Below are 21,900 nucleotides of genomic sequence, written 5' to 3' on the forward strand. Positions count from 1 at the left end.
CAAAACTGGCACGATGTCTTTAAATAGCATTTTTCTAGGCGACATTCAACACTCAGGGAAAGTATTTTTCTGAGAAATACTCTTCCCATTGCCTCTGATCAAACTGTGAAAGCACACATCCTGTCTTCATTCTCAGACCAATCTTGTCTGACTTATTTTGGTTCTATACCTTTTCAGCTCCCTTTCCCTACTTAGAGTACCCATCACAATCTCTTTCCTTCTTTCATAAACCATTAGGAAGTGTGTGTCTAGTTCTCTTGGCCTATAAGCTTTATAGTGCATGCTAACCACATGCTGAAATGGTAAACAGATAAAGACATCTAGGTGGCAGTAAGTGGGTAACACTGAAAACTGGATTCACAGTTTAATGTATAGTTTCATTGTTACTCTTAGAAAGGGTACAAGCCCTGTCCATGAAGTGCAGGTGATTAGGGACCGGTTCAGTTGTATTTTCAAAGGTAAAAGTTAACCTGACTGGAAGGCAAAAAGCCTGGGAATCTCCACTTGCTCCCTTAGTGGGCGACATCGGGGTTTATGGATTCCTTCACGAGACAGGTAGTATTGCAATGGGTTTAGCCACAGGTCTTCTTTGATAATCTCCGGGATTCTGTCAGATTCTGGAAGGCTGTGGTCTGAGAACCAGGTGAAGAATCTGTTGAGAAAGACTTGGTTTCTGCGAATAAAGGACTGGGGCTCATATCCCCTCCACCATATGACTGGAGTGGAAAGAGACACCACTCAACCAGATGATCTCACTTCATATTCCTTGACAATCAGCTTGTTTCTGATGTTGAGGTTTCTTTGAAAAAAAGAACTTGAATTTGCAGCTCGTCTTAGGATGTCTCACTCAGTTCCTTCACCCCCAGATTGGTTATGGACCTTATCATCTCTGGATCCTGACCCCTAATCATGGCGGATAACTGAGGGTGGTTCCTGAAGGCAGTCATCCAGAAGTCTGGGATATTCTGAAAGATGTAGTTCTTTTATTCCAGAAAGTGTTGCCGCATCCGCCCAAACTAGATGTTGGAATTTCCTGTCACCCTGAGAATAAACAGTGTCCAGTTCTACCTGGATGTCCTCCAGCGGGTTCGTGTGAAGATCTCTGCTTACGTGCCAAGGCCCTGCCTTCTCCTGGGACTCTCTCACTCCTCCACTAGCCTCCTACATGTACAGTTCTTCACCCTTAGGCTTCAGCTCAACCTTCATCACCTCCTCAGTCCTGTGCATTGCCACTTCTGACTTCTCTTCTGATGCTACCACGATGGTGCCCCATTCAATCCTCACGTCCTTGGTCTGGGCTTCTGCTCCCTGAGTTTCTAGGGCCTTCTCAGCATCTGTCAGTATCATAAACGCCGCTGCTGCAAGACCCTCGACAACAGAAAGAGTCTCTTACTGTCTTGCTCAGGCCACTGGCATCTGTGGGTCAAGGCCCGAGACACTCCAGGGCTCTGGGCTCCCCACGATCCCTGCGAGACCCTCACCTGTTATCACCTTCTTGCCTAGTAGCCGACTCTGACCTGAGGTTGCCATGGCAGTGTTTGCATCACAGAGGGCCCGGCTGACATGGACAGAGGTCCCCTTGTCCTGCTCCGGGCTTGTCATGACAGGTCCGGTCGCACAGAGGTCAGTTTACTCACCCTCACCACCTTTATATGTTCAGAGTCATCTCTAACTGGAGAGTAGGGACCCAGACCTGTGAGGAACACACCCAGATCTCCAGAACCCGACAGTGGTCTTGGAATGGATGGGCGATGGTGGTCCACCATCATCAGATTCAAGTCACCGCACTGTGTGTACCAAGTGAATAGAAAGCTTAAACCGAGATTTGGCTGCTGGAATCTGAGTAGACACAGCCTGAGTCTGCCATAATCCCAAAGGGGTTCAAAACAGGTTGGACTGGCAGGGTACCACCCAGGACTGGTGCCTTGATGGCCTGCTGGCTGTGATTCCTGACACTCAAGCAGGCAGCATACTCCTCCTGGCTTCTCCTGACTAGCTCACATTCCCTAACATCCTGGCAGGTCCATCCAGGTCTCAGAGTGTACCAGTTCTTATTTCTTTGAGGTCAGGGTTTTCTAGGAAGATAGGTTTGGATGTAGAGGCAACCCTTAGGGTATATCCCCCAGGGAGTAGCTAGGCTGAGTAAGGGTGTACAAAGGTCCCAGGTGGCTTGCAGAGGACGATGTATATCAACTAATAGGTACAGTAAATATCTTCAACAAAATTGTAGAAGAAAACTTTCCTACCCTTAAGAATGAGATGACCATGAGCATAAAACAAACCTATCGAACTTTAAATAGGTTGGACCAGAAAGAAATTCTTCCAGACACATTATAGTCAAAATGCCAAATGCCCAAAGCAATGAAAAATTACTAAAAGCAGTAAGAGAAAAAGGTTATGAAACATGTAATTGCAGACCAATCAGAATCACACCAGATTTCTGAACAGAAATTATGAAAGCTAGGAGAGCCTGGACAGACATCATGCTTAAGCTAAGAGAGCACAGATGCCACCCCAAGCTGCTATACCCAGAAAAACTCTCAATCACCAGAGAGGGAGAGAATAAGAAAATCCAAGACAAAAATAAATTTAAACAATATCTTACCACAAACCCAGCACTACAACAAATTATATCTGGAAAACCCAATACATCGAGGGGAACTACATCCTGATAAATACAGGAAAACTCCTAAGCAATAAAACCAAAAGTAGAAAGAGACACAGGCACAATTCCACCTCCAACAGCAAAAGTAGCAAGAAACTGCAACCAGTAATCCTTGATATCTGTTAACATAAATGGACTCAATTATCCAATAAAAAGATATAGGCTATCAGACTGGATACATAAACAAATCCCAGCATTTTTCTGCATACGGGAAACTCATCTCAGAGACAAAGACAGGCACTATCTCAGAGTAAATGGATGCTGAAAAAACTTCTAAGTAAATGGCCCCAAGAAGCAAGCTGGAGTGGCCATTCTAATATTGATAAAAGTTGATTTTCAACCAAAAGTTATCATAAAAGATAAGCAAGGACATTTTTACCCTTTAAAGGGGAATTTGTCAGGAGGAATTCTCAATTCTTAACAAATATGCTCCAAATGCAAAAGCACTGCTATTCATAGAAGAAACCCTACTAAAGCTCAAAAAAAGTTCATTGTGCCTTACACAACAATAGTGGGAGACCTCAATACACCACTCCCACCAATGGACAGATCCTGGTAAGAAAAACTTAACAAGGACACACTAAATTCCAGACTACATCCTGTTTTACATGTACATTATGCTCATTGTAACTAGTAAGATCTTAAGGCACAGTATCAACCCTTTAAAAAAAAAAGCAATGACAAAAATGTATTCGTATGTTTTATGCAAAAATTCTTAAAATCTGTACATTTATCTTTCTTTTTGTAAAATAAAGTTCGTCAATAAAAAAAATTATAAAAAAGAAAATTGTTCTAATGAGATATGCTGCCCTCTTCTGGTGTGCAGGCATACATGCAGGCAGAACAATATACTTAATAAATGAACCTTGTTTTAAAATAAAAAAGAAAACAAAGTTTTAAACTAGGGGGCAGGACAAAATGTTATGGAACAATTTGAGTTTGGCTGAAATGTGTTTAGAAATATTTGGAAGGCAGAGTTGGGAATAGAGCTCAGTGATAAGTATGGACTCAGTCTCAGTCATCAGCACCACAGAGAAAGACATTTAACACATTGACTTAGACTTTCCACATCATTGAAAAAGTGCTGTTTCCCATAATTATGAAAGAGGTAGACTATTTTACTGCAAAGATAGTCTTATTGTATTATTCCACTGTGTGTGTGTGTGTGTGTGTGTGTGTGTGAGAGAGAGAGAGAGAGAGAGAGAGAGAGAGAGAGAGAGAGAGAGAGAGAGAGAGAGAGAGTGTCTCACATATGCACACAGAACAAGAACACCAGCTCTTTCTGTCTTCCTCTGAAGCTCTACCAGCTTGGGTGTGGCAGTGGTGACTGGTGTGCTTGGTATGAGGAAATGCACACCTCTCTAATTCCACCATTTTTGTAAGAAACTGGAGTGTAGTTCACAATTAGATAGACTAGCTTTTTACTGAGACCATACTCTATATTTATTCTTCATTTTGGTTTTTTTTGAGCAAGGGTCTCAGTCTGTAAACCAAGAAGGCTTTGAAAGGCAATTCTCCTGCATTAATCTAAGTGCAGGGATTATTAATGTGTACCCCCAAGCCTGACTATTTTGAATTGTTTTTGAGACAGTAGCTCATTTTGGGTCTAGCAAAAAATTTCAACTTTGGACGACACAGCCTTAAAACTTGAGTAAACAGCTGTGCAAGGTGGCACACACATTTAGACCCAGCTCTTATGAGGCAGAGACAGGAAACCTGAGTTCAAGGCCAGCCTGGCCTAGAGAACAGCCAGAGGTACAGAGAAACCAGGTCTCATATACAACAAAACAACACACAAAACCACAGGCATACACCTGCAAAACAAGAGAAACAAACTAGAGGAAATTTGATTTTTAAAAAGCTAAGATATGTTTATAAAGATGGGATTTGACAATAGCAATGGGATGATCTGACTGTGATAATGGATAACAATATTCCTTACAGAAAGTCCATTTTTGGCTGTGCTTAGGGCACCTATGAAATCCCAGCAGTTCAGAAGGCAGAGGCTGTTAGATCTAACAAACCAACAACAAAAACGTCCCTTTGTCTTAGTGGCTTCATGACCAAAGAGCTTTGCTGAATCTTCCTTGGTACTGCATGGGCTAGACGGTCCCAGACTGCACTGCTCTACTTGGTGAACTTCAGCTGAAGGTGACCTCCAGGGAGGACAATGACAGTGTCTATGAGTCAGCAGCACTAAAAGTCTTTGAGGTGGGTTAAGTTCTGTTCAGCAATTCTTTGGTTTATGCTTATAGGGAAGTTCTGAAGGCATTTAGCAAAGACACATGACCCTGAAGGGAGCCACAGGGGGTAAAGCATTTCTTACCAAGGCTGCTGAACTGAATTTTCTCTCCAGAGCACATGGAAAGGTGGAAGAGAATGAACTCCTCAATTCTGTTCTCTAACCTCCACTTGTGTGCTCCTCTCATAAAAATAGCACATTCTGTGTGTTTTAAAGAATGTTTAGTGAATTGTCAGACTTGTTCCTAGTGGACATAAAAACTTAAGACTACAGAGTGAAGTCAGGAGAATTTGGAAGAACACAAATTGTGAACATCAGGATAGAGACAGTATTTAAGGATTCTCCTTCGTTCACATTATTAAACCAGAATAGAAAGCTTACCTTCTTCTACTCTGTTTAACTTTTGGTGCTGGAGAGATGCCTCAGTGGTTAATGGTGCTGTGTGTTTATCCAGAGACGGGACAACTTCCATCTGGAAAACTCAGGCTGGCAAAAGATCAACAACTTCAGTGCTGACCTCAAGGTAACTACATTCAGGGAGATGGGATGGCTTCAGAGATTTTTATCCCTTTTTATTGGAGACAGAAATTACAGGATGTCTCCAGGTCCTGTTGTCTCTCATGTTTTGAGATAAGGTCTCCCTATGTAGCCCAGGCTGTATTGTACATCACTGTTTTGGCAAGGCTAGCCTCAACATTATTGTGATTCTTTTTCTGCCTCTTGAACACTGGTGTACAGAGAGATACCACCAGAGCTGGCAGACATCTTAGGTTTGACAGGGTGACCACTGAGATTTCACTACACAGCGATCTGTACCAAGGCCTGCCTCTGGGTGCTCTTGGGGAACTTGTCCAGCCTGTCCCTGTACACCAGACCGTTCTCGGTCCCCTATGTTTTCTTTGAGGCTCCGGAGCATTCACCATTCCAGACAGCCCTCCCAACCCCCACCTCACAGTGTTAAACACAGAAAGACAGGGTTGGGGACAGGCTACCCAGCTTCTGTGCTGTCTCAATATCTCAGGGCAAGGCAGCTAGCTCTCCTGGACAGATATGACCCTGCCGACCTATAAATCCCACCTCAACCCCTTTCTATGTTCAGGGTTATCTCTAGCCGAAGAGTTTGGACCCAGACCTGTGAGGAATACTCCCAAGTCTCAGGAACCCCAAAGTGGTCTGGGGGTGGATGGGGGGTGGTGGTCCACCATCATCAGATTCAAGTCACCTCACTGTGTGTAGCAAGTGAGCAGGGAGCCTAAGCCAAGATGTGGCTGCTGGAATCTGAGTAGATACAGGCTGAGTCTTCCATAATCCCAAAGGGGTTCAAAACTGGTTGGGCTGGCAGGGTACCACCCAGGACTGGTGCCTTGATGGACTCCTGGCTGTGATTCCCGACACCCAAGCAGGCAGCATACACCTCCTGGCTTCTTCTGACTAGCTCACATTCCCTAACATCCTGGGATATCAGCCAGGGTGAAGGGTCAAAGACACCTGGCCGTCTGGTCTCCGCCCTGTCCAGGGATTTGTTGGAGGAACAGAGATGCTTATCTAATTAACAGATGCACAGTCTAAAATAATAGAGGACGAGAAGACCATTGTATCTCTGTCTATCCTTTGCCTTTCTCTCCCTCAACCCACTTTGTGTGTCTGTCCCTTTATTTGTGTCTGTCCCAGGGTTAGGAACCTAGGCCCGGAGGGCCTAGAAGCAGATACAGCAAGGACTCAGAGTGAAGCAGTTCTTATTTCCTTGAGGTCAGTGTTGTCTGGGAAGGACAGGTTTGAATATAGAGGCAACCCTTAAGGCTATATCCCCAGGGAGTAGCTAGGCTGAGTAAGGGTGTACAAAGGTCCCAGGTGGCTTGCAGGGGAATCCTTCCTGCTCTGTCTTTATCTTGGTGGATGAAACAATTCCTCAAAAACAATGTGTAGGGTGGCAGGACAGGTCTTGTTTTGGGGTTCCGGGCTTTTCAACTCTGAGAACTCAGAGCAGGCCTGCCTGGATAGAGCTTTCGTGGTTGCATCAGAACAGAAGCATCCAGGCATCTTGGTCAGGAAAGATAATTGAAAAGCACTGGCAGCCTTGTGTCTTAGAGGCTCTTAGAGGACTCTCCCTCCTCCAGCTGTGACTTAAGACCTAGGCAGTGCATGGGGTATGGAAGGTGGTGGACCTCTGCAGACTCTCAGTGCCCCTGAATGAAGGCTTCTCATTGATAGTGACAGTTTCCAAAGGAATGTGGTTTACATCATCTGGTATCCAGAGATTGCCATCTGCCCTGGAAACTGTGGCTGTTGTTGTATATAATGGTGATTAGAGGCAGAAAGCGGAGGAGCATAGGTAGGTGTGTGTGTGTGTGTGTGTGTGTGTGTGTGTGTGTGTGTGTGTGTGTGTGTTTGTGTTTGCAGAGAGATTGGTGGGGGACACAGAAAAAAGGATCCACCTGTGATGGTGACTTGGGGATTTTGGGAGAGGGACAGAGAGGTAAGTGTCCCCAGAGTGTGGCCTGGTGGTTACTGATGGTATGTGCTGAGGGTTGGGATGGAGGGTTATTGAGAGGAGATTGTGAGGGAGCTGGAATTAGCTCTTAAGGGTTGCCTGGCTGCTCACTGCATGGGGATGCTTAGTAGGTTCTTAGAATTGGGGCCCCAAGACCAGGGCCTGGTAGTCAAGGGTGCATGTTGGGGTGGAATATTCCATTCTTCTTTGGACGTGTCCTTCCATTCAGCTCAGGGTAGTAGGAAGCCTGCCATGGAGATTGTGCATTTGTGCAGCCTGGTCCCTCTGTGGCATCAGAAGCCAAAGGATGACTAGATGACATTGTGGGACATCTTCTGACAGAAGTCATATTGAGGGCTACCTGAGATACCGACCTGTGTTTCCCGGGTAATTTGTTTCAGTCACAGGGTTAGGAAACTAGGCTCTGAGGCCCTATAAACAGGTCCAGCAAGGAATCAGAGTATAGCAGTTCTTGTTTCCTTGAGGTCAGTATTGTAAGTATCTTCGGGTTACCCTAGCGAATAGATACTTCAGTTTCTTTTTTTGAAGATTTGTTTACTTATTTTATGTATATGAGTACACTGTAGCTGTCTTCAGACTCACCAGAAGATGGGATATGTTCTGGTCACAGATGGTTGTGAGCCACAATGTGATTGCTGGGATTTGAACTCAGGACCTCTGGAAGAGCAGCCAGTGATCCTAACCATTGAACCATCTCTCCAGCCCTAATTTAAGCTTCTTAAATAGTCCAGGAATACACATAACGGAGCACTCCTGCTTCCCTCCAGCCCTTGGCTTTTCGACCAGACTGTTATTTGCTTACATACAGTGGTTTGTATCCTAACAATATTTCCTCTCATCACCATTTTCCTATTATCTACCATTTCCTACCTATAAAAGCTATGTATTCATTACCAAAATTATTATTTGTTTATCTACATGACTGTTTATTATACATCTTTTTGACTCTCAAGTCCGGCCCTTTGTTTTCATCCTGATTTTCAGTTCATCATACCCCACAAAAACCTAATATTTACCTTAAAAGGTTCAAATGTTTACACATATTTTAAGATCTTTTTTCTCTTTACACTGCACAGAAAATTTTATAATTGATTGTATATTCAACCTGGCTAATTAAACACACACACACTCACACTTACACATATTTGGTTGTGGAGATAGGATAAATATCTGTTTGTTTTTCAGGACAAAGTTTCTCTGTTTACTCCTGGCTGTTTTGATCTCTCTGTAGACCAGGCTGGCCTCAGACTCAGAGAGGTCCTCGCCTCTCCCTTCCGAGTGCTGGAATTAAAAGGCATATGCCATCATGCCTAGGCAACAATTTCATTTTTATTTGAACTCAGTTCTTTCCTTTTCATTTCTTATATAGAAGAAGTAAGCATATAAAATCCAAAATAATAAAGTATAGAAATTTAGTATAACTTGATGCTGAAGAGACAGGGCCTCAACTGTTAAGAGCACTTGTAGTTCTTACAGACAATGTGGGGTCCATTCCCAGCATCCGCATTGTGGCACCTCAACATCCAGGAAAGCTGATGTCCTCTTCTGACATCTTCAGCCATCAGGAAAGCACGTTGTGCAGAAACATACACGAAGCGAGAACTTGGAAAGCAAAATGAAGAGCTGATAGTCTTTCTATCTATACATCTAAGCAAGTCTCAAGAGGTGGATATCTCAGGAGGGAAAAGATACATAGATAATGCAAAGCAAGCCGGAATGTCCAGGGCAGCATTCTGCGGTGAGACAACAAAAGGTGGGCTGTGAGCATGTTCCGGGGTGCTGAAGAGATCCAGAGCTAGCGGAAAGAGGAGATGCTTGTTTACTAAAATGCTTTCTCCAAAGGCTGTCATGAATAATTAGTCTCAATAATCAAACCTAAATGTCCTTTGAATGACCAAGACTTCTGAAACCATGTGCATTTCACCTGGGACTAGCTGACTTGTTAATCATGCACCTCGAGGAAGGTTGGTTCTATTCACATGGGTTATTTTACACCCTCTTCATGCCTCTGCCCATCAACCAGGCAAACATGGTCATGACCATTTTGGGTTTGACTTCCACGAGGTCTTCAGGGAGACCATATACTCTGGCTCCAATTCTTCTAGCCATCAACATTGCATATCTAGTTTTAGAGAAAACAAAAATCCAGATGAGTTTTTTTTCCCATAAAAAACATCTGTGCACTCTTTTTTTTTTTTTTAATCTTATGTGCTCTAGTGTTGTGTCTTCATGTATGCCTGTGTGAGGGTATTGGATACTCTAGAATTGAAGCTATGGTTGCTGGGATTTGAACTCAAGACCTATGGAAGAACAGGCAATGCTCTTAACCACTGAGCCATCTCCCCAGCTCAAGAACACATTTAAGAGATGTTCCTCCTCTTCTATAACCTGATGGTTGGGAAGCAAAATTTCGGTATTGAATGTAGTCCTCAGAGCTAGACATGGTGACACATGCTCCTAACCCTATAATCACAGCACTGTTGGGTAGAAGGTGATAACAAAGAATCCCTGTAAATTTGAAAGCAGTCAGGAGTACACAGTGACACTTTGTCTCAGAAAACACAAAGTACAAATGAATAAATCTCACTGATTTTTATCTTATACTGAATCAAAGCATGTCTTGGTCATTCAAAGGACATTTAGGTTTGATTATTGAGACTAATTATTCATGACAGCCTTTGGAGAAAGCATTGTAGTAAACAAGCATCTCCTCTTTCCCCTAGCTCTGGATCTGTTCAGCACCCCGGAACATGCTCATAGCCCACCTTTTGTTGTCTCACCGCAGAATGCTGCCCTGGACATTCCGGCTTGCTTTGCATTATCTATGTATCTTTTCCCTCCTGAGATATCCACCTCTTGAGACTTGCTTAGATGTATAGATAGAAAGACTATCAGCTCTTCATTTTGCTTTCCAAGTTCTAGCAGTTCTTTCTGGAGAACTTTACTCTGATGCTTAGGATAAAAGAGTGTTCTTTGCTTACTTTTTAGTGCTGAAAATCTGCTCAAGTAACTGGCTGTGGAGAATGTACTAGAAGCTTTTTCCATGCTTGTATTCTTAAAATCAGTTTCTTTTTACACTCTTTTTTTCTACATGATTATATTTTGTACATTTAAGAATATTTTGATTACATCCAACAGGTCTGCGCATTTGCTACTTTTATAAGGGGATCTTCATGTGAGTAATACACACAAAGGCATCAGATGTCATGACAGATGGTTGTGAGCCACCATGTGGTTGCTGGGAATTTAATTCAGGACATCTAGAAGCTCAGTCAGTGCTCTTAACTTCTGAGCCATCTCTCCAGCCCTTGAAAATAGTGTTAATGTCTGAACATCTCTCCAGCACATTGTTTTGCTTTTGAGTTGGATCTCTCTCTCTGTAGCTCAGGAATGGTCTTAAACTTAACTCTTTCCACTTTGGTTTCCCCGTGCCTGCCTTGAGTCTCCTTTGTGCTTCTTACACATACTGGTAAGCCAATGGTGACCTGTCCCGCGCCCCAAATCCCGCCAGCAGGAACAACGTGCAACAACAGGATTCTTCTGCGAACAACCTTTATTGTACAGTATTATGAGCAGGGGACCACGTGGAAGAAAAAAATCACTGCTTATATATGCCCAGGAGACTTGTGTTACTACCTGATTGGTATGCCCACCAGTATATCAATAGTATGCCCCCAGAGTGGGCTGTGACATTTGCTGTACATGAGTACTATGTCTCTTGGGCTGGGCAATGGCTCTGTTTGCTGAGTTATTGCGGGGAAGCCGGCGCCATCTTAGGGTGCAGTGCAAACGGCTTCCAACAGTGACCTGCATTTCCTCCATTTTCTCTAATAGTATATAAAATCATTTGTAGTAGGTTTGAACTTTGAGGGCTGAATTGGAGGTGTGGGACTAACTCACAAACTCAAGTACAAGTAAATGTTAAGTGTAAATATTCACTCTAGTTTACCAGATCTCCTTGAATGAGAGTAAGTAGCTCATAAGTAGAATATAATATTCAAAAGGTGTTTTTTCCAAAAAGCATATTATCCACTGCCTCCTCTTTTTCTTTCTTTTTTCCTTCATCTTTAATTTTTTTTTTCAGTTCTGTTTAATGTGCAGACCCTGAAATGGGAAAGTCCAACTGGCCAGTTATGAGAAATGCTTAACCGCTGAACAGTTGACAATTGGGACTGGATATTTCTCTGTGAGCACTTTGAATACAGAAGCACCATGTAGCCTCTGTCTGCTGGATGTGAAGCTCATGCCTCTCATTATATTCAACAAAAGGATGTACAGCCATGGCCTCTTGTCCCATAAGATACAAAATGAGCCCTAGGTGGTCCTGAGTGCTGTAAGAAGTATCACTGAGCAAGCCAGGAGAAGGAACAGAGCAAGCAGCACTCCTCCATGGCCTCAGCATCAGCTCCTGCTGGCTGAGCTCAACCAGGTTAAAGGCTTGAATTCCCACCCTGACTTTTTTCAGTGATAAACTATAACCATAGAAATATAAACTCAAGTAAACACCTTTCTCTTCAGGATGACTTTAGTCGCGATGTTTATCACAGCAAAGGAAATATAAGTAAGACAAAATTTTCCATATATTCCTGACACCACACATACAACCCTCCTCTTATAAATATTGCACAGTGAGAGTATATTGGGTTGCTTCTGATGTTTTGATTGAAAATCAGCATATGAACCCTAAAGATCCTGTTCTCTGGTTCTTGATCTATCAGTAAAGATGATAGTAGCCAATGAACTGGAAAGAAAGGTGGGAATTCAAGTTTGCCCTAAGTAGGTGAGCAGACACAGGGTAGAAGAAAGGCATCTCCATCTTCCATAGAGAAAAGGTAACCAGCTATGTGAGATCTTAGGTGGAGTTTCCAATTCTCCAGCTGGGAGATTAGAGACATAACTAAGCTGAGGACAGATTTAGGATGCTGAGCTGGGGGTGAAATGAAGGGCACACTAGCCGAGAAAGGCCTACATGAGCACAACCATTGAGCTAAAGCAATATAAAAATAAGTGTGTGTCGGTGTGTGTGTGTCTTTCATCTGCGGATCCAATATTCTCTGGGCAGGGGCTGGAAGTGCAGTCTACCCAGAGCTTAAAGCAGGGTAGAAAAGCTACACACTACAGAGAGGACAACATACACTCCATTTCAGGACTAGGCCTGACCTGAAGAATAGTCATTCATTCCAGGAACTGACCAAAAGATCCTGCCCCTCCTAAGCCAGTAGTTCCATGAAATTAGACCATAAAACCCCCCATCCAAAGATCAGCCTAGAGATAACCATTAGGATGTAAAAATATCTTATCGAAAGATGGACCATATAAAATGACCAGTCAGTTTTATTATTAATGATTTTTTAGACACTCACTGTATTTACATTTGAAATGCAAACCCCTTTCCCCACACTGCTTCCATCCCCCTCCACTTCCACTTTTCTCCACAAAGGTACACTCCCTCCTAATCACCCTCTCCACCCCATTAGCCTGGCATTCCCCTACATTGGGAAAACATGCCCTCCCTGGACCAAAGGCCTCTTCTGACACTGATGCCAGACACTGCTATCTTCTGCTGCATATGCAACTGGATCCATGAGTTGATATCTCAATGTGTCCTCAAAGGGTAGGATTTCAGTCCCTGGGAATTGTGGTGGGTTATGTTGGTTGATAATCTTGTTCTTCCCATGAGGTTGCAAACACTTTCAGCTCCTTCAGTCCTTTCTTTACTATCTTCAGTTGGGTCCCCATATTCAGTCCGATGGTTAGTTTCAAGCATACTCACTGTATCTGTATGACTCTGGCAGAGCCCCTGATGAGACATCTCTATCTGGTTCCTGCCAGTAAGAACTTCTTGGCATCAGCAATAGTGCTTGGGTTTGGTGGCTAGATATGGGGTGGATCCTCAGGTGAGCAGTCTCTGAATGATCTTTTCTGCTCCTCTATTTGACCTAATTTCTTTCTCAGCATGTTTATCTTTTGAATACAGGAATGTTTCTGATTTGTTTGAAATAATTAACTTTATGACCAGCCACTTTGCTGAAATTATCACCTGTAGGATGTCTGGTGGGAACTTTGCGGTTACTTAGATATACTATTATGTCATTAGCAAATAGTGATATTTTGACTTCTTTCTTTCTGATTTGTATCCCTTTGATCTCCTTTTGTTGTCTCATTGCTCTGGCCAGGACTTCTAGGACTATATTGAATAGGAAGCTAGAGAGTGGGCAGCCTTGTCCATTCCCTGATTTTAGTGGGATTGCTTCAAGTTTCTCACCTTCAGGTTTGATGTTGGCTATTGGTTTGCTGTATATTCTTTCATTATGTTTATGTATAGGGCCTAGATTCCTGTTCTATCCAAGACTTTTAACATAAAGGCATGTTGAATTTTGTCAAATGCTTTCTCAGAATCTAGTGAGATGACCATGTGGTTTTTTTCTTTGACTTTGTTTATATGGTGGATTACATTGATGGATTTCTGTATATTGAACCAATCCCACAGCCCTGGGATAAAGCCTACTTCATCATGATGAATGTTTGTTTTGATGTGTTGTTGGATTCAGTTTGCAAAACTTTTATTGAGTATTTTTGCGTCGAACTTTATGAAAGAGATTGGTCTGAAGTTTTCTTTATTTGGAGAGTCTGTGTGGTTTAGGTATGAGCATAATTGTGACTTCCAGGGTTGTCCCTTTTTTGTGATTTCTTTAATCTTTCTATTTCCATTTTCAATTCCTATAGATTACATTAGCGTTGGTTTATTTTGTTTTGCCTTTTTGCTATTCCTGAGAAGGATGTCAGACCCACCCCGCCCCCACAGGCATGCAGGTCAAAGCTTTACCACTGAGCAAGGCCCTCAGGCCTCACTCTATAGAAGTACAGTCTATAGGTTTAGACAAACACCTAATGAAATTCTCAGTATTATTAAGTAGGAGAGAGTAGGGTCAGTGTTGTGAAATCCTCTGAGCTCTCTGCGATTGCTTCGCACTGATGCCAGGCAGCTGCTTCAGTGGTTTTGCCTTTTCCACATTTTGAGACTTAGGGTTATACAGAATTTGGCAGCCTTCAGAGGGAATTCTTCCACCTGGTTGGATGCACTGGTAGAGAATAACTTAACTTTATAATTTAGTTTAGTTTTGTTTTCAATGTTTTGATTTTTAAATTGCAGAGGCAGGGCCACACTAATCCCACAGTGGACGCGTTTTAAACATTCACTTTGACAAAATCATTCGGTTTATGTCAGTCTCTCTAAGGTGTCTGGAGGTGTTGAATAATGCTGAGAACATTGAAGGCTTCTTACAACCTCTCCCAAACCGACCCCCCAAAAGAAAATAGACTTGGACTTTTGAATGCCCATTACACCCTACAGTGAAAGAGCAGAAAAACAAAGAGGAATAGGGAAAGGGCTTCCAAAGAGCTGGGAAGAGCTGAAATCCCAGCCCAGCAGTCTTCATGGAGAAATTTCATTTGTGACACTTCCTTAATCTTCCCACCTGCAAAGAGGTAGAACTGTGGCCCTAGCCTTTTGATCTCCCTCTAGGGTTCTTCTGCAGGAATGCAATGGAGATTTTATGAGAGGTCTTGGGACCTGAATTTCAAAGACTCCTGATTCAATAGATAAATAGTTCACCTCTAGGCTTGTCTGAGACTCTGGGATTTAAGTTTCTTTACTCTTTTATTCTCTATGGTGATTCTGGTTTCAAAAAATATTTTGAAATCAGAAATCAGGAAGGAAAACAAATTAGGAAAACACTTTTCAAGGAATTTAAGAATTAAGGAATAGAGGAATGCCTAACCCTATATTAATCAGGGCTATTTTTCTGTTGTAATTCTGATGCATTGACCTTTGTGGTTTGGCTGATCTCAGAGACTCAGCCCTAACTAAAGCCAAGAGATAGTAAACAACTGCTTGGGCTATTGTCTTTCACCTGAAAACTAGTATTCAACTCCACCACCCCTACCCCACCCCCTCAGTACTACTTTCCAGTATAACCTCCCCAAGGCTAGTTACTAGATAAATCAGGACTCACTCCTGGAAATCATTCAGATTACCCAATCTTCAGCCTGGATACATGGCCTTGCCCCTTTCCTACCTGTGGAAATCACAGCAAGTCTGTTTCTCCAACCCCCTAACCTATTCTTTCTTTATACCCACTCCCTACCCCAGCTCTTCCTAGTGTGGTAGCTTCTTTCTTAGGACCTTTGAAACACAAGTTTTATTCTCAAAAAATTGTCATACCCTGAACTATTGGTCTTACCTTACCCCAAAAATAACAGACTACCTCAAGGCAGAAAGTGTGCCTCTAATTCTGGCAACTTAAAGGTGGAGGCAGGAAGATGAGAGTTTTGAAGTCAATCTAGGTTTGATAGTGAGTTCCTTGCCATCTTCAAGTATAGGAGACCATTTCTCAGGGAGCAAACCACAAATAAACAAACAAAAATGTCTTTTAATGGGGTTAGTGGGCTTAGATTAGAACCAAGGCCTTGCACATGCTAAGAATTCTTTCTTTGTTGGCTGGTTATATTTAATTCAAAGTCTCATGAGGCAAAAGACATGCATTAAGTCTGCATACTTCTGCACTTCTGGCTTGTCACATTTTCCAGTGGGAAGTATTAATGTTTCTCATATCATGGTCATTCCTTGAAATCATGCATCCAGACCTATCATAGAAATTTTGGTATCATTTATTTATTTTTATTGGCAATGTTGGGATGGAATCTACAGCCTCCAGTATTCTCTACTTACAGATTATTCTATGTGTCCCTGGAGAATTTTGTGTTTGTTATTGTGGTTTTGAGATGACATCCGGATATATCACATTGGCAGGCTTTGGCTACCTCTGCCTTCTGAGAGAAGGGTCACAGATGTGAATCTCCAAATCTCCCTGCATATCGAGTTTGATAGCATTTCTTATAGGCTCTGCCCAACAGTTTCCTAGTCTAGTTGCTAGAAATGGACTATCTCCTCCACACTTCTATCCCTCCATCTCTGTTCTTCCAACTCTCTCTCCACATGTTCCCAGACAGCCTCTTCCCTTCTTTCTCTTTCCTGTATCTTTCTGCCTGTTCTTATTCTGCCTCCACTCCCTTCTCATCCCCTTCCAATGCCCCAAATAAATTTTATTTATTTTGGTACCATGGGGCCCAGTCCCATAAAAACACACCCTCCCATATCACCATGCTGCCACATTGCAAAACATATCCTATTCTCGAGAAGTACATCAATGGTTCAAACACCAAGTCAGTTACTTATCTGACAAATAAATAAGACTATGTGGAAAACTGAGTCAAACTACTGGAGTAACTGAAATAAGGTCCACTACGAACAACACGAATCCAAGTTAGGAGCCCAGAACATAGACAGACAGCACTCTTCTGGCTAGAGGGAGAGTAAGAAGCCCAAGAAATTCGATTGCAGAGAAAAAAATAAGCTTATTTAAAAATGGGGAACAGTGCTAACCAAAGAATTCTCAATCGAGAAATATCAAATGGTTTAAAAGCCCTTAAAGGGCTGGAAGGATGGCTGGCAGACATCTTAGGTTGGACAGGGTCACCACTGAGATCTCTCTACACTGGGATCTGTACCCAGGCCTGCCTCTGGGTGCTCTTGGGGAACTTGTCCAGCCTGTCCCTGTACACCAGACCCTTCTCGGTTCCCTGTGTTTTCCTTTGAGGCTCCGGAGCATTCACCATTCCAGACAGCCCTCCCAACCCCCACCTCCCAGTCTTAAACACAGAAAGACAGGGATGGGGACAGGCTACCCAGCTTCTGGGCTGTCTCAATATCTCAGGGCAAGGCAGCTAGCTCTCCTGGACAGATATGTCCCTGCCAACCTAAATTTCACCTCACCCCCTTTCTATGTTCAGGGTTATCTCTAGTCGAAGTGTAGGGACCCAGACCTGTGAGGATTACTCCCATGTCTCTGGAACCCCAAAGTGGTCTGTGGGTGGATGGGAGTTGGTAGTGCACCATCATCAGATTCAAGCCAGCTCACTGTTTGTACCAAGTGACCGGGATGCTAAGCTGAGATATGGCAGTTTGTGAATCTGAGTAGACACAGTCTGAGTCTTCCATAATCCCAAAGGGTTTCAATACAGGTAGGCTGGCAGGACTGGTGCCTTGATGGCCTCCTGGATGTAGTTTCTGACACCCAAGCAGACAGCATAATTCTCCTGGCTTCTCCTTACTCACTCACATTCCCTAACATCTTTGGAGAACAGCCAGTGTGGAGGGTAAAAAGTTACCTGGTCGTCTCTTCTTGGCCGTGATCAGAGACTTGCTGGAGGAACAGAGATTCCTATTGTATTAACAGATGCACAGTCTATGATCTTAGAGGACTGGAAGACCATTGTATCTCTCTGTCTATACCTCTCCTTATCTCTTCTGCCTCCTACTTTGTGTGTCTGTTAGCCTTTTTGCTGTTTATCTGTCCCCTGGTTAGGAACCTAGGCCCTGAGGGCCTAGAGGCAGATCGAGAAAGGTCTAAAGTGTAGCAGTTCTTGGTTCCTTGAGGTCAGGGTTGTCTGGGAAAACAGGTTTGGATATAGAGGCAACCCTTAAGGCTATATCCCCTGGGAGTAGCTAGGCTGAGTAAGGGTGTAAAAAGGTCCCAGGTAGCTTGCAGTGTGCAAAGAATATCAACTAATTGGTACAGTAAATATCTTCAACAAATTTGTAGAAGAAAACTTCCCTGCTCTTAAGAATGAGATGACCATGAGCATAAAACAAGCCTACAGAGCTCCAAGTATGTTGGATCAGAAAAAAATTCCTCCAGACACATTATAGTCAAAATGCCAAATGCCCAAAGCAAAGAAAAAATACTAAAAGCTGTAAGAGAAAAAGGTCATGTAACAAATAATTGCAGACCAATCAGAATCAAACCCGATTTCTCAACAGAAACTATGAAAGCTAGTAGAGACTGGACAGACATCATGCAGACCCTAAGAGAGCACAGATGCCACCCCAAGCTGCTATACCCAGCAAAACTTCCATTCAGCATAGATGGAGAGACTAAGATATTCCAAGCCAAACTAAATTTAAACAACATCTGATCACAAACCCAGCACTACAACAAATTATATTTGGAAAACCCAATACAATGAGGGGAACTACATCCTAATAAATACAGGAAAACTCCTAAGCAATAAAACCAAAAGGAGAAAGAGACAGGGACACAATTCAACCTCCAAAAGCAAAAGTAGCAAGAAACAGTAACCACTTGAATTTGCAGACGGTCTGAGGATGTCTCAGTTCCTTCACCTCCAGAGTGGTTATGTACCTTAACATTTCTGCATCCTGACCCCTAATCATGGCGGATAACTGAGGGTGGTTCCTGAAGGCAGTCATCCAGAAGTCTGGGATATTCTGAATGGTGTAGTTCCTTCATTCCAGAGAGTGTCGCTGCATCCGCCCAAACTTCTGCTCCAGATGTTTGAAGTCCCTGTCAGCCTGAGCATTCACAGTGTCCATTTCTAACTGGATGTCCTCCAGCGGGTTCCAGTGTAGATCTATGCTAATGTGCCAAGGCCCTGCCTTCTCCTGCGACTCCCTCAGTTCTCCCTGAGGCCCCCACATCTCCAGTTCTTCACCAGCAGGCTTCACCTCCACCTTCATTACCTCCTCACTCCTGTGCATTGCCACTTCTGACTTCTCTTCTGAGCTACCGCGATGGTGCCCCGTTCAATCCTCACGTTGTGGGCCTGCACTTCCGCTCCCCGAGTTTTTAGGGCCTTTGCTGCATCTTTCCAAACTTCTGCTCCAGATGTTGGAAGGCCCTGTCAGCCTGAGCATAAATAGTGTCCAGTTCTACCTGGAAGTCCTCCAGCGGGTTCGTGTGAAGATCTATGCTTAGGTGCCAAGACCCTGCCTTCTCCTGCGACTCCCTCACTCCTCCACTAGCCTCCTACATTTCCAGTTCTTTACCCGCAGGCTTCAGCCCCACCTTCATCACCTCCTCACTCCTGTGCATTGCCACTTCTGACTTCTCTTCTGATGCTACCATGATGGTGCCCTGTTCAATCCTCACATCATGGGCCTTCTCCACATTCTTAGGTATCACAAACGCCTCTGGTGCGAAGCCCTCGCCTGCAGACAGAGTCTCTCCCTGCCTAGCTGCAGCCACAAGAATCTGGGGGTCAAGGTCCAAGACACTCCTGGGCTCTGGGCTACCCATGATCCCTGGGAGGACCTCACCTGTTACCACCTTCTCGTCTAGCAGCAGATTCCAGCCTGAGGTTGCCAGGGCAGTGTCTGCATCACAGAGGGCATGGTTGTCAGGGACAGAGGTCACCTCATCCCTCTCAGGACCTGTCATGAAATGTCCAGTGGCACAGACGTTAGTTTACTCAACCTTGACACTTTTATATGTTCAGAGTCATCTCTAACTGGAGAGTAGGGACCCAGACCTGTGAGGAACACTCCCAAGTCTCAGGAACCACACAGTGGGCTGTCGGTGAATGGGGGTGGTGGTCCACCATCATCAGATTCAAGCCACCTCACTGTGTGTACCAAGTGGGCGGGGAGCCTAGGGCGAGTTCTGACTCCCGGTGAATCTGAGTTGAATCCTGGATGGCTATTTTTTTTTATACGGTTCCTTCAGTAACTTAATCGCAAAAAACAGCCTCTCAGAAACCAGCAAAGTGAGCTCCTATAAACTCCAAGTGGCTTTCCCAGGCCCATCACTCCAGCCCCTTTGAGACACTGGGGCAGATCCCAGTTGTCTCATATCCTCAGGGCAGAGCCAGCACTCAGTGGGAAAGGATTGCTCTTCCTTTTCTACTTTGCTCCCAACTGAGAATACAGAGACAGGGGAATGGCCCTGAGGGAATGCTGCTGGCTATCCCAACCCTCCAGAAGTCTGAGATTCTACCACTAGGCAGGCTGGTCTGGACCATGTTAGTTTATACCCCCCCCCACTCCTTCTAAGATGAGTGAGGAATTGGTGGCTAGAGAGGTCTTTGTGTGAGAGCTCTTCTCTGCAGACTGTAACTCTGACCTAGGAGCCATGGGCTTTGGAGAGCTCAGGGACCCCTCTGGGCAGAGAAGGGAACACCACTTGGGTTGGCCTGGGGGTTTCTGCAATGGTCAGTACCAGGAGATCCTTGGTGGAAGAGCCTCTTGGGGGACTCAGAAGCACTTCCCTGCAACAGGGCTCTGAGAAGTCTGAGAGGATTCAGGGAATTCAATCTAATCAGGGCTCCCCTAACCTAGGATAATGAGGTGCAGTTGCTGTGCTAGTTTGAGCTGGTAAAGCATGGCCTGCACTGTGGATGGCTTGTTGAGCTACCAAAACGTAACAAGAACTTTTATTATTACAAATGTTTCTGTCAGACAACAGAAAGCCCCAAAACTGCTGCATTTTTGTGTGTGCATTGGCAAGTCTCACAAAATTTCAGGTCTTTCTTTCTCTTATTTTGTCTTCTTTTTCTGTTTTTGTTTATTCTTTTAAGGCATGGTCTCTGTGTGTAGTTCTGGCTGTCCTAGAACACACTTTGTAGACCAAGGTAATATAAAACTCATGGAGATTGCAGGTCCAGCAAGGGCTCAGAGTGTATCTGAGTAGACACAACCTGAGTCAGCCATAATCCCAAAGGGGTTCAAAACAGGTTGGGCTGGCAGGGTACCACACAGGACTGGTGCTTTGATAGTCTAGTGGCTGTGATTCCTGACACCCAAGAGGGCAGCATACTCCTCCTGGCTTCTCCTGACTAGCTCACATTCCCTAACATCCTGGGAGATCAGCCAGGGTGAAAGGTCAAAAGACACCTGGCTGTCTGGTCTCTGCCCTGTCCAGGGATTTGCTGGAAGAACAGAGATGCTTATCTAATTAACAGATGCACAGTCTAGGATCTTAGAGGACCAGAAGACCAGTGTATCTCTCTCTGTCTACCCCTTGCCTTATCTCTTACACACCCTCTGGCAACTTTGTGTGTCTGTTAGTCTCTTTCTTCTGTGTCTAAACCCTGCTTTGGAACCTAGGACCCGAGGGCCTAGAAGCAGATCCAGCAAGGCCTCAGAATGTAGCAGTTCTTATTTCCTGAGGTCAGTGTTGTTTGGGAAAGACAGGTTTGGATGAAGAGGAAACCCTTAAGGCTATATCCCCAGGGAGTAGCTAGGCTGAGTAAGGGTGTACAAAGGTCCCAGGTGGCTTGCAGAGGAATCCTTCCCTCTCTGCCTTGTGTCTTGGTTGGTGAGACAATTGCTTAACAACAATATGCAAGGTGGCAGGATAGGTTCTGTTTTGGGGTTCCAAGCCTTGCACCTCTGAGACCTCCTAGCAGGCCTGCCTGAATAGAGCTCTCTTGGTTGCATCAGAGCAGATGCCTCCAGGCAGCTTGGTCGGGATGGATAATTGAAAAGCACTGGCAGGCTTGTGTCTTGGAGGCTCTTAGAGGACTCTCCCTCCACCAGCTGTGACTTAAGACCTAGGCAGTGCATGGGGTATGGGATGTGGTGGACTTCTGCAGACTCTCAGTGCCCCGGAATGAAGGCTTCTT

The 21,900-nt window shown here is 44.1% G+C and overlaps 1 pseudogene across 1 annotated transcript; it reads right to left on the reverse strand.

Annotated features, from left to right (window-relative positions):
* Positions 1-465: 465 nt before the first annotated feature.
* LOC308415100 (testis-specific Y-encoded-like protein 1) lies at positions 466-19,039 on the reverse strand (annotated as a pseudogene). Its single transcript has 2 exons — positions 18,624-19,039; positions 466-814 (listed from the first exon to the last, which is right to left on the reverse strand). The product of its transcript is annotated as a testis-specific Y-encoded-like protein 1 (transcript).
* Positions 19,040-21,900: the final 2,861 nt, after the last annotated feature.

Source organism: Micromys minutus, assembly GCF_963924665.1.
Source record: "Micromys minutus genome assembly, chromosome: X".
NCBI lineage: Eukaryota > Metazoa > Chordata > Mammalia > Rodentia > Muridae > Micromys > Micromys minutus.